This window comes from Patiria miniata, unplaced genomic scaffold (assembly GCF_015706575.1).
Source record: "Patiria miniata isolate m_02_andy unplaced genomic scaffold, ASM1570657v1 HiC_scaffold_2, whole genome shotgun sequence".
NCBI classification, from domain to species: domain Eukaryota; kingdom Metazoa; phylum Echinodermata; class Asteroidea; order Valvatida; family Asterinidae; genus Patiria; species Patiria miniata.
This window is the reverse complement of record NW_024037058.1, coordinates 6,761,664-6,773,793: the sequence shown is the minus strand read 5'-3', so window position 1 is coordinate 6,773,793 and position 12,130 is coordinate 6,761,664.

Genomic DNA, 12,130 nt, shown 5'->3' with positions numbered 1-12,130 from the left:
AACGTGACTTTGGGCATGATCCCTGGCTGCGTGGCATAAACACATTAACGGCCTCTGTCTAGTGCCCCTTGAACAAAGACAATTTCAAACTGGGGAACCGCCACCATAGGGCTGGTCCGGAATAGCTCAGTTGAGTGTTATACAAGTAATCTGCAGATTATAGGTTCAAACCCCACATTATCAAGTTCTTTGTTCAACTGTTAAATTTTTATTTGAGGTTCAAATGTAGGATCAAGGATATGTTTCCTCGCAAGCCGGTAGACTGACAACAGGGACATGTTTGTCTAGAGTATTGTATTTGAGCATTGACTACTCCCTCTTGTAAGACCAATGCTGCACATACCGGTACTGGCAATTATTCCAAGATTCTTGACAAATACCATGTAAAATGAGTACACCAACGGTACAACATCAAGTATCTTACCTGAATTGAAGTCTTTTTGTTAGTTTTAGAAGAAGATTTGAAACTATCCTTCTGGAAGATGGCACACAACATAAGCAATACAACGTTTGATGGGACATACAATACACTGTACATGTTCATGAATGCATATGATTGCACATAGTGCGTAAATTCCCAGTTCTATTTTTAGAAGCTGTTGGAGTCCATGTATATACAATGTACATGTACTGTACCGGGTACTCTCTGCTCACATCCGATGCAGGTTCCTGTGCATAAATGGCAGTCAGTGTTTCCATGATCCTGGTGCCCCAGCCCACAACAATGGAATCAGACGTCACCAATGCTATTTTGGGACTGAACAGCCCTGGTGATTTTCATATTTCAGCCTGAAAAAAAATGTACAGCATTTTTTTGTTCACTTTTGAATAAAGCTCTGCCCTCAAAACTTGGCTCATTTTGTTGTTAATTATATATATTATATTTTTCAATCATTTGTTGCCCAATGGTGATTCGGGTTCATGAGAGCATGGAAGAATGTATATTTTATTTTTCTATTATGAGAGCTTGAAAAGTAATCCAAAAAAAAAACTTTTCCTAGGAGGGTTGCAGATGCAAAATAAAAGGGTGTGGTTTTTTAGGGGATGGGGGTGGGAGTAAGAATACAATACACAAAATTGGGATTTGTCAGGAAAAGAAATATTTTTTTTTTAATTCCCAGGGCAAGGAGCCTTCAAATATATATTAAGGCTGGTTGGGCTATTTTAATGTGAATATTTCTTTATGTCATCACTTGTCTAGTTCGAGACACTAAAAAATAGACAATATATCTACAAAAAAGGGGAGACTTGACATGAGTACAGTACTTCTTAAGAATTGCAACTTTGTTGTCAAATTACTTTCAGCTCAAGTCTTAGATTAGGGTCTGAAAGTGATCTTGTGAAACTCATCACTAAATGAGTGCTCTTTTTGAGTTTGACCTTGAAATCAAAGGTTTTACCAAGGAAACAAAGGTTTTTTTGGATTTTTTTTTTTAACTTACTTCTACATGATACATCAAATGGAGAAAATTGCTCCCCCAACATTCAGTTTTGGAAAAATTACCCAACAAATTTTGAATGATTTGCCATCAAACCATGATTAGCTCCTCGTATGTTTAACTGGTTCCTAGCTGTCCCTATCGCGATCAATAATGTAAATGCTAGGAAGGAGTCTCCTTGCATTGTGCATTTGTTTGTGCACAAAATTAATCCAAAATAAAAGCCTTTTAAGAGGGTTGCAGCTGCCCTAAAATAAAAATTTTACATAAAAATTAGAAGTGACGTGTTGAAAATTCATTCAAATATGGTTTCCCTTTACAACAAAAGACAAGCGCCCAATTGACAGAAGGGCAAAAGAAATGAGTAGGTTGGACTACAGAATGATTCAATAATTCTTGATTCCATATTTGATTTAATTAAACTCTTCAAATCCAAAGAGATTAAAATGTCTCCAAGAAAATCCACAATGAAAATCAAGCCTCAGATTAAAACCTGAGTGGAATTTGCCCAGTCAGTGACTATATCAAGCCACTTCCTGTTTTACAATATCTGTTTATAATTTCAGGAAAACATCAATGCAAAGCCAACTATAACATTACAAGAAGATCCATTTCAACGTAGTTGTCATGTAGTTTAATTCACTGCTGTAAACAACTATTACAGATGTTGCGTTTTAAGACAAAGATTTTTGATTTTCAAGACACAGTGATAAAAGTCTGCAGTTTCTTGCAAGAACATGAAGGAGTTTTGTACCGAAACAGCCATTGTTTTTGTTCTTTTGTTGCGATTTGTTCTTTTTTTGCGATGTTCTTTTGTTGCGATTGTGTTGATACTTTGTAAGTTGTTTGTTGTATCACATTCGGAACAAACAGCCATAAGACATATCAGATTGCAGGTTTTTGGGGGGAGGGTCTCCTGACGACGAACAGAGTGTGCTGGCCGAAACGTTGAGTTAAAACCGGTTCTTCTCAGAACCACCACATTCTTACAAAAGAGTATTACACATGGTGCCACTGCAAATTACCTTGTTGTTATCCTCACCATGCAAACTTCATTCTTATCTTATCAGAAACAGTTTTGAATAATGCAATTTGGTTTTGACGTCAGCCATCAGCGAAAAATATTCTAGACCTGAAACCAAACCGGAAAGGATCAAAGTTTGAGTTCTCGAGACTGTTATTGAGACAAGTGACTTTCTGTCTTGTCTTTCTTTGTTAAATAGTGTTCAGATATTCGTGACTCAAATTGACTTGATGAAATTGGCTATTTTTATTTGACTTGACTCGACTCGATTCGACTTGAACCTTGTTGACTAATGACTCAATTTTTTTTAAATGACTTGACTCAACCTTTTGGACCTATAACTGGACTGGACTCAGGTCACTTCTTTAAAATGACTTGACTCGACTCAGTCGATTCACTTCTTGAAAATGACTGACTCGACTCGAGTCACAAAAAAACAGCGACTCATTACAACTCTGCTGAGGAATGACAAGGAGATTCTGATCCAGGAGATAATAAATTATAAAATGAGTCCTTGGCATTGTCAGCAGCAACCTTTGCATAATGTTGGCTAAATGTTTAAACATGTGAACACTGCATAAAAGCTCTGCAAAAACCTCACAAAAATAAACATGGATGACCGTTATTACAGTATTATATTAGTGAAATTTGATGTTTTATCCTTCCCCCCAGGTCAGGCCCATGTCCCCAAAAGCGATGATGATAATTCTAGCTCCTGGGGTTCCGACACCAACATCCCCTCTAGAAGGACCAAGACCGTGTGGTCAGCGACGCTGAGATGTGACACATGACGCTCACCAGACCGGCTAAGGTTGGTGCTTATTGGGTCAGTCACTACTGAACACCATTACCACACTGCAAAAACAGATAGACAAGCAAGACCCTGTGGAGGAATTCAAGGTGACTTTGGGGTAAAAGTTTGGCTCAGTGGTATTTCGAGAACTCGCAACTTTAAAAGTCTCCAAAAATTTCATGAGTTTCTGTAGTCTATAGAATTTCACGTGAGGTTATCAGATCTTCCCATTTTCGTATCAACAAAGCAGAATGCATCAGAATACAAGGGCTTCTTTTCAACCAATTGTTACTGACAACAAACCGAATTTTCCACTCGATCAGCAATAGCTAAAGTTATTTATCAAACAGTCTTCCCAAAAAGGTTTTTTTGAGTCGGTGAAATGTGACTCACCAGTGACATGTCCCTGATGTCTAGTCTAAGTTATGAGTTGAGTCGTGAGAGCCGAGTTTGAGTCATCATCCATTTTAATTCGAAGTTAAGTCTGAGAATTTGCAGCGCAAGTCAAACTTAAGTCCGAGTCACAGACTCAATGCTATATTTCATCCATACTGGTGTATGGCTATGTTGTCCATGTGCTGCTGAAGAATGAATATGCAAACGATTAAGTCTGCAAGAAATGACTTGATTCGTAATTGAAGTCCGAGCTGGAGAGAGAAAAAGCAATGTAATGTATGTTGTCTGTCAATTTGTTCACTTTGAAATGTAGGTGCTATATGAAATGTCAGTGGCAGTCAACTGTGAGGAAGCCAAGAAACCTGTCTGCAAAAACAAGAACAGATTCCCCAATGCACTTCCATGTACAGGTAAGTTCATTTTGTAGAAGTTAGTATACTTTTAAATAGACTTTTAAGTTTAAAAGTGGCCTCTATGAGCTCAGTGCACTACCAAAAGAGGGCGCCTTTTACCTAGCAACGACGTCCCATGGGCGTCGTACATTTCGCTGGTTGACGCACACCATTCCTTGTGTGTGACGCGCGTACACCAGGGGATTTGTTCTATGTACACACAGTGGCTGCGCACCCCCAACTGTACTTCCTTTGCCGGTGAGGGGGTACTTTGCCGGTGCGGATAGGCAAACACTTGTTAGCACACTCACACTGCATTGTTCTTAATTATAGGGGGGATGGGTGCTAAGGTAGTCCATGGAATATCCCTGTACACAGCACGGGTCTATGATATGCAAGCAGATTCAGCGATAAATTATGCAAAACAAGACTGCGTCTTGACCTCGAGATTCTGACCATTCAGCACAAGTCATCAGTAAGTTGCTGTCATGTACATCCAATAAAACCAAGAAAAGACATAAATTATGACTTTATGTTATACATTGTGTTAGCAAAAACAGCCTGTGTCAAACAGCTGGTATTGATATGTTACTTGATGCATGAACGTCCTGTGACTTCAAATGATCATCACATAATATTTGAGATAGTGCGCGTAATGTGATTGCCCTCTTGCGTATGATAACAGTTTTGAAAGCTAATGTCGATTACATCTCCATACCTGTTGATGTATTACAACAACATGGCATCAAAATTGCTCAATCAACAGCTTAGTCCAAATTTCGGAATGAAATGATGTCATGTTGACTCATGATTGGCCGGCGCTCAGGGTTGTGTAAATTTGCATGTGTAAATGTATCCGATGTTTGGCTATACAGAGGGGGATACAACAAGTGATACTCAGACTAGTGTTGAGGCTTCATTTTTACAAAACCAATTTGTATTTCAATTTATTCAGAAAAGAGTGGACTGCAACATTAGGCAAAAAGGGGGTTGATACCATTCAAACCTTGCTTTGTTATGTCTGTAACTAATGTCAGTTGTAAATATGAAAGGGGCTGTGAAACCTGATCATTATTAATTCATATTGTACATTTCATGGGGCATGTGCGTGCCCACCTCCACCTCCACCCCCCCCCCCCCCCCACTGTGAAGTTCCATGCCCCCCCCCCCCCCCCGGGTGCCCCCACCCCTCTTTGGAATATTGAATTGCACACCACAATATATTTATATGTTAGCTTCAGTTCCCCCCTCAAACAATTGGTGAACCCCCAGGTGCCCTTCGTCCCACAAGTTTATCAGCCTAGTTACGCTGCTGTATCTTTAGAGAGTTGCAGATGCTGATTGGTAAAATAACAGACTTGTGATCATTGCTGAAATGCCATTGCATCACATGTCATTTTGCCTCAAATTAAGTTGCTCGGCAGACTAACTCAGAAAGTGCTTATTCATATGTAGCACTGTTGGGCATTTTTCAGAGATTGTGTCAAGGGTTTTTTGACTCCACATTGACTCCACATTGACATTCATTCATTGAGATTTAATTCTGGTGATCCAGCATTTCATACTGAAAACATGCATTTTTCAAAGCAGTAGGCCTGAGGAATGTCCAGAAAAGGAGTAAAATATCAGCAGATATTACCTACCATATGCCACCTGACTTGAATAACATGATTTAAAAACACAGTTATTGTTTTTGATTTGGCTGATTATTATGCACTGCACTTCTTGTACATCCTATGAGAATCAACAGAAATAAGTATTTGAAATTTTAGGTATTTTGATAATTTTACTACACCAGTTGTGTTCATATGGCCACCAACGAATCCTATACATTTGTATCATGAAAAATGTTTACACCCCTATTTCTACAAATTTAACCATTCATTAATTGATGTCATAGACTAGGCCAGCATTACACATTTCATATGGAGAACTTTGCCACCCATATGTGCAGAAAATCAAAGCCCTGCATGCTCTGCGGTCACACACAACGGTGCATTGACCCGGCGACCTGCATAGCCCCACTGCGTTGACCGGACTATACATAAACAGCAGGTCGATCCTCAAAACAAAAGCGATGTCTGATTTGACAAGAAAAGTGCCCCCTGTTCTTCTCAACCAATCAAAACGGTTGTTACATGAATGGAAAGCTTATTGTGTTATCTTTCAGAATCCGTGCGAGGTAATTGTATGCGACCGGGTTCACACGTGTGCTGTTCGAAGAAGTAAACCTGCACCCTCAAAAATCGGGGAAATGTGCCGTGACCTCCATAGGAAACGAAAAATTTTCACTGAGTTATCCGTTTTTCAATGAAAAAGTGCACATAATTATTCGCCTTTAACCATGAAGAAATTATATTCATATGAAAGAGGAAAACCTATATTTTATGATGCGATGTGAGGAAGTAAGTTTAATCAACATACTTTCCGCGTATTAACGAAAGTTTGCTGAGAGCGCCTAGATATGAGCCAATCTTCCCACGTAAACAGAGCTGCACTACTGGCGAGGTAGCAAATGCTCCCTAGTTCTCCATATGCAGATATCAATATTTTGGATATTTAATTTATGAATGTTTGCTCAAAGAATGAAGGGTAAACAGGATTTAGTCAGTCTAGATAACAAAAAATGTGAAGGCAAAATCATTTTTATTTCCCATCATGAAAATCTGATCAATGACTAGTACATTATAGTTCATATGGTGATAAAATGATTATTTCTTAAAAACAATCAATATGCACTGATGAAGACCATTGTCTGTCACACTTTTTGAAATGGTGAACTCTTCTGAAGGTTCTGAATGAAAAATTGTTTCTGCTAAGAAGATTTATAACCTGTAGGCCTATGTTGTGAAATTATTCAGATTGGCATGTCTTATAAACTAAAAACTCATTAATCATTGAGATGGTTGTTTTATTTCAATCTCCTGTAAAATGAGAACAACTATAAATACACCTCGTTACCCAATAACCAGGTCAGAGAGTATTCTGTTGCTACATTGATAGGTTCTTTATAAACAATATAAACTTCCCTGTCAATGGAGACTGATATCCTTTTGATCGGCCGAGCCACATGTCAAAATTCAATTATCCTTGGATCCCAGTTGTTACTTAGATTATATGAATAAAATTATAAGATAATGACTGACTTCTTATGATGCACGTTGCTCAATCTAAGGCACTTCTCAGTTGTTGCTTTATACCAAATTTGACAGTCTTTTTTTTTTTTATTTATTAAGCTCTGTCAGGAGCTAGCTTTCTTAATGTCACTCAGTGGTCGGTCGATCTGTCTGTCCCCGAAAAATTAATAAAAATAAGCCCCCTAAGTTTCCTACAAAATATAACCACCAAATTTTACATTGATGAAATTGCAAACAAAACAAATTAAATACTTCAAGAAATTGTTTGTAACAATTTGGAAAGATGTTTATGGTAAGTTTGTAAATGGAGGCAAAATAATTATGTGCTGTATTTATTACACATTGCCATCAATCTACCATCCTGGCCAAAACTCGCTGGGCCCCCAACTCCCCGGCCTTCGCTCAATGTTGTCTCTCATTGCGCGGTGTGTGCTCTATCTGCTGGAATGAACAACATTGACCAGGGGGAGCAGGGGAGTGGGTGACCCTTGGAGGCTAAGGTTATTTCCAAGTGTCCCAACCATTTTGGCCGGGATTGTAGGTATATCTCTGCTCTGGCAGGGATCATTTTATAGATTTCATGCAAGACTTTCATATAAGACGGCCCGAGCTTATTGTGTACTAGCACTTGTTTATGAAATCAATCACTTGGCAACTAACTTAAATTCTCACTGGATAAGATAGTGGCATCATTTTCTTGGACTAGATTGAAAAAAATTGGATTATTCTTTGGTAGAAATTTGATAGCAAACATAAGAATGATGTTGACAAGCTCTAAGAATACAAAGATTCAGCCAAATTTGTTTAAACACTGGGTTGCTTCCCAGTGAGTCCTGGAATATTGTATTTACACATTTTAAGTTAATTGCTACTAAAAGGTTTTCATTTTGACCATTTCAGGTTTTCATCTCCACCACTCGACCCTGCTTGCTTTGATTGGATACCTTGCTGCACAATTTTTTGCATTCAAATCAACAAGAGCTTGACTTGTTTCATTTGTACAAAAGAAATAGTGAGAATTAGGTACAAAAACCAGTGATAACGAGTATTTTGAAAAAAAAATCAAAGAAATCTGCAGTTTCAATAATTTTGAAAGATATACCTGTTTCAAGTAATAAAATCAAAGTTTGGATGTATAATAGCAAAAGTTGCCAAGCTTTTAGTTGCATCAAACTAGCCTCAAATTCCTACCCCTTAGACACAGTGGGACACCCAGGATTTGGCTTTTTGGGGGGGCAGCTCACATTTTTTTTTTATCAAATGTGTTCGGCCGCAGAACAAAATTGAGGGTTTTTTTGGGGGGGGGGGCTGACAATTTTTACATTTGTGGCGCCAATTGCACCCCTATTATGCTACTCTAAAATAGGCCACATACAGGTCAAACCGTAGGACTAAAAAAACAATTTGGCCCCTCCCCCCCAAAAAAATGACAACCTCTGGGGGGCTGTTGGGGCTCAAGCTCCCGAGGCCTTCCCCATCCCTTGAGTGCACCACTGCTTAGATAGAGTAAGATCATCATTTTTACTTGTTATAAAAACCTGGGGTGTGAATGGTTATAACAAGATTATGGTTAACAAGATGGTTATAACAAGATTATGTACGTACAAGGATTTGCCCTGTCTTCCAAGATTATGGCACACAATTTTATCTAACTCGCAACTAGTCACTTCAGTCTATGTTATGATTCAGTCTGTGCTAAATGGTATTATAGCCAAGAAATGCTTTACTAACCAAGTAATTACCACAGAATCCTTCACTCATCAGCAACTATATAAACACACCACTTTTTTAATGTATGCTTATATGCAGGGGAATACCTATACATTTCCCGATTTCATTTCTGTTTAGTGATGTGAAAGGAGTTTTTCAATATTTTGGATAAACTCCCTGAGAATTTGAGTTTGAACAAAGCATGCATGAGTATCACTATTTCTTGTTACTTTTTCTTACGAAAGGTTATTTTTCTATTCCCTTGGTGTAATTATTCTGTCCTTACACTCGGTGATAGACCTGTACAGACTCTCCTGCAGCCACTACCAGATCACCATCCGATGTGAATGTGATGCCACGTGGATAACCACATCCCTTGATCACACATCCAATGTACTTGCCATCAGGACTGTAATGCAGAATATCACCTGTTTGATATCTGCCCACAGCAACATAGATGCCGTCATCACTGTCACAGCTCACACCAGTAGGGCAACCCCCCTGCATGTTCCTGGACATGTCTACTGAGAATAGACTGGCACCATAAAAGCCTACACATACCAATCTTTCCTTAGGCCAATTTGTGTAGATGAGGTGGTGATTATGCATTGTTAGATAATCCTCAATCATTTGAGCAGGCAGTCTCCTGATGAGGGATCCATCTGGGTTGTGTATAGATATTTCATCCTCGTCTCTGTAACCCACTGCTATCAGATTACAGTCATCCACTGCGAGGCATGTTGGTTGGCTGTCTGACCCTCTACCTGGTGAGAACTGATGGAGGAGCTGATGTTGCTTGTTGAAGACCTTGACTACTCGACCATCTAGAGCAAGGAGTTTGCCATCCTTCCTCACTGCAATACACCTTACATCATCAGTGAGGCCATTGATGTGTAGCCTTTGTGGGATAGGAAAGGGTTCCTGGTAACTATTGGGAATTGAAGCTGTGAATAGTGCACCACTGTTTCCAGAATAATTTTTAGATAGTACAAGTATTTTATTGTTAGAGAGTGCTGCAACATGTGATATATATGTTTGTGTTACTCCAATGTTAGTGGCTTCACTCTTCAGTTCCCATTTCTCCTTCACACATGATCTTGGAGGTCTTGGCGTTGGCTTTTCTGCAGCCTTTGGTTCTTCCTCCAGAATGAGTCTCCCAAGTGACCTGTCACCTTCTTCAAAATCCATGAAGGTCAACTTGTCAGGAACTTGCTGTGGCTGTTTCCCTGTCAATTCACTGAGGTTATGCAAGAGCTTCTGCTGAAGTTCAAGAATCTCATAGCAACTTGCTTGATTCATGAGTTGGTTCACCTCCTCCAGCTTGTGCTCTGTCTGTGTCACCTCTTTCCTGTTGGTTGCTTGAACAGCTTCAAAAGCTTTGAGTTTGTCTTCATAAATCGTGTTTGTCTCTTTCAACAATTTCTGTTCTTCCTTTTTGATCTTTGCAACCTCCTGTTTGAGCTTTGTAATCTCCTGTTGAGCCTTTTTTGAGATTTTCTTTTGAGTGTTGGCAAACATGGTGTCCAGATCCTTGCGAAATTTTAACATCTCTTCTATGGTGGTGCTCAATTCTGTTTTTCTTCTCTCACTGTTTTGGACCATTTCTGTGACCTTCTTCTTACATTTCTCTACTGCCTCAGGTAATCCAGTGAGTGAGTGTTTTTCATGATCAAGTACAGAGCATGTTGTACATATGACTTGCTCACATGAGTTGCAGTAGACATTGAGATTCTGATCTGGATGCTCGTCACATTTGGGAACTTCTTCTCTAAGTTTACTCTTGTAGACAATCTCTCCTGAACGAAGTTGAGCCAGTGTGTAGATTTTGTGAGATTTCATGGCAGTCATTCGTCCATGTGCCTTTTGACATTCTTGACAGAGGAAATGATCACAGTCCATGCATCTTGAAATAGCCTGATTCTCCTCATCACAGGCTTGACATTTGATGTCTGACCCTTGACCTTCCAGTAGCTTTTCCTGCATTGTAACTTCCTCCACCATGGCACTGAAGGCAAAGTTATTAGGGAGATCAGCAATCCCAGACCCTTTCAACATGGTTTCACGTCTGCACAAAGGACATGTCAGCTTTGTACCAGTACCACTAGAATCTTGGCTCTGTCTCAGATCGTGGAGGCATTGCAGGCAAAACCTATGCAAACAGTCCAGCAGTTTGGGCTGCCTGAAACGGTTGGTGCAGATGAAGCATTCCAGATGATCCACACTAATCTTCTCCAACACTGATTGAGCTGTAACACTAGATGCCATGTTGACTTCTTGAAAATCAAGTTTTGAGTTGAACCTAAGAATGGATAAAAGTGTCAAAGGTTGACTTCAATATATAAAATGATTATATTAATCATCTGCAACATTGTCAACATGTTCTGTTTCCTTAGTTCATGGGTATCAATTCATCACCGTGTTCACGAATATCGAGCCAAGACAATGTGTTTTCGAGATAACCACAGAAGAATTTTCTCCTCTTCTAAAACTGCAACAAAAAAAAACTACTTATGATTCTATGAAAGCTTAATTTTTATGTGAACTCAGTATGTAGAACAGTTGTTAATTAGTGAAAATTAATTAGTGAAGACGGGTGGCTTTTTTTGAAAATGAAAATCTCAGTTGACCCACCTTGATACCTATTAGTGCAATAGGTTTTGTACGTGTCAAGGGGCCAAAATTTGGCTCTTCGTGAAAATGCAAAATGCATTGATTGAGTTTTCTGCCCCTTGCAACATTAATGTAACTTGGAAATTAATGATGTTTTGCTTATACAAACATGTCACATTGGTTAAGTACAATGTTTTAAAACAAACTAGTGAAAAAAAGGAAAATCGAAAAAATTGTAATTTTTGACATCTGTGGCTCTTCATGCAAACGGTGATGAATTGTAATGTGTAATTAATTCAGTTGATTGACATAACTCCAATGTGCAGAGAGGCACTTGCAATTGGACGGCCCCTCTCTTTAAATCCCCCCCCCCCCACAACAACAAAAAATATATTGAGCTACTCTTAGTTAATACTGTATTAGAAAAAAAATGATGTGAAATGCTTTTTGCTTATAGGCTTATATTTTATTAATTCAAAGCATTGACATGATGAGCTCCAATGTACAGGGAGGCTTTTGGGTGATCCCACTCTCTGGAGGGGAAACTAATTGTAGTTTTTAATCCCCCCACCCCCAATTTTGTGTTGCATTAAGGGAGCGCGGGCTGACTGAGGTGCATGGCCCTCCCT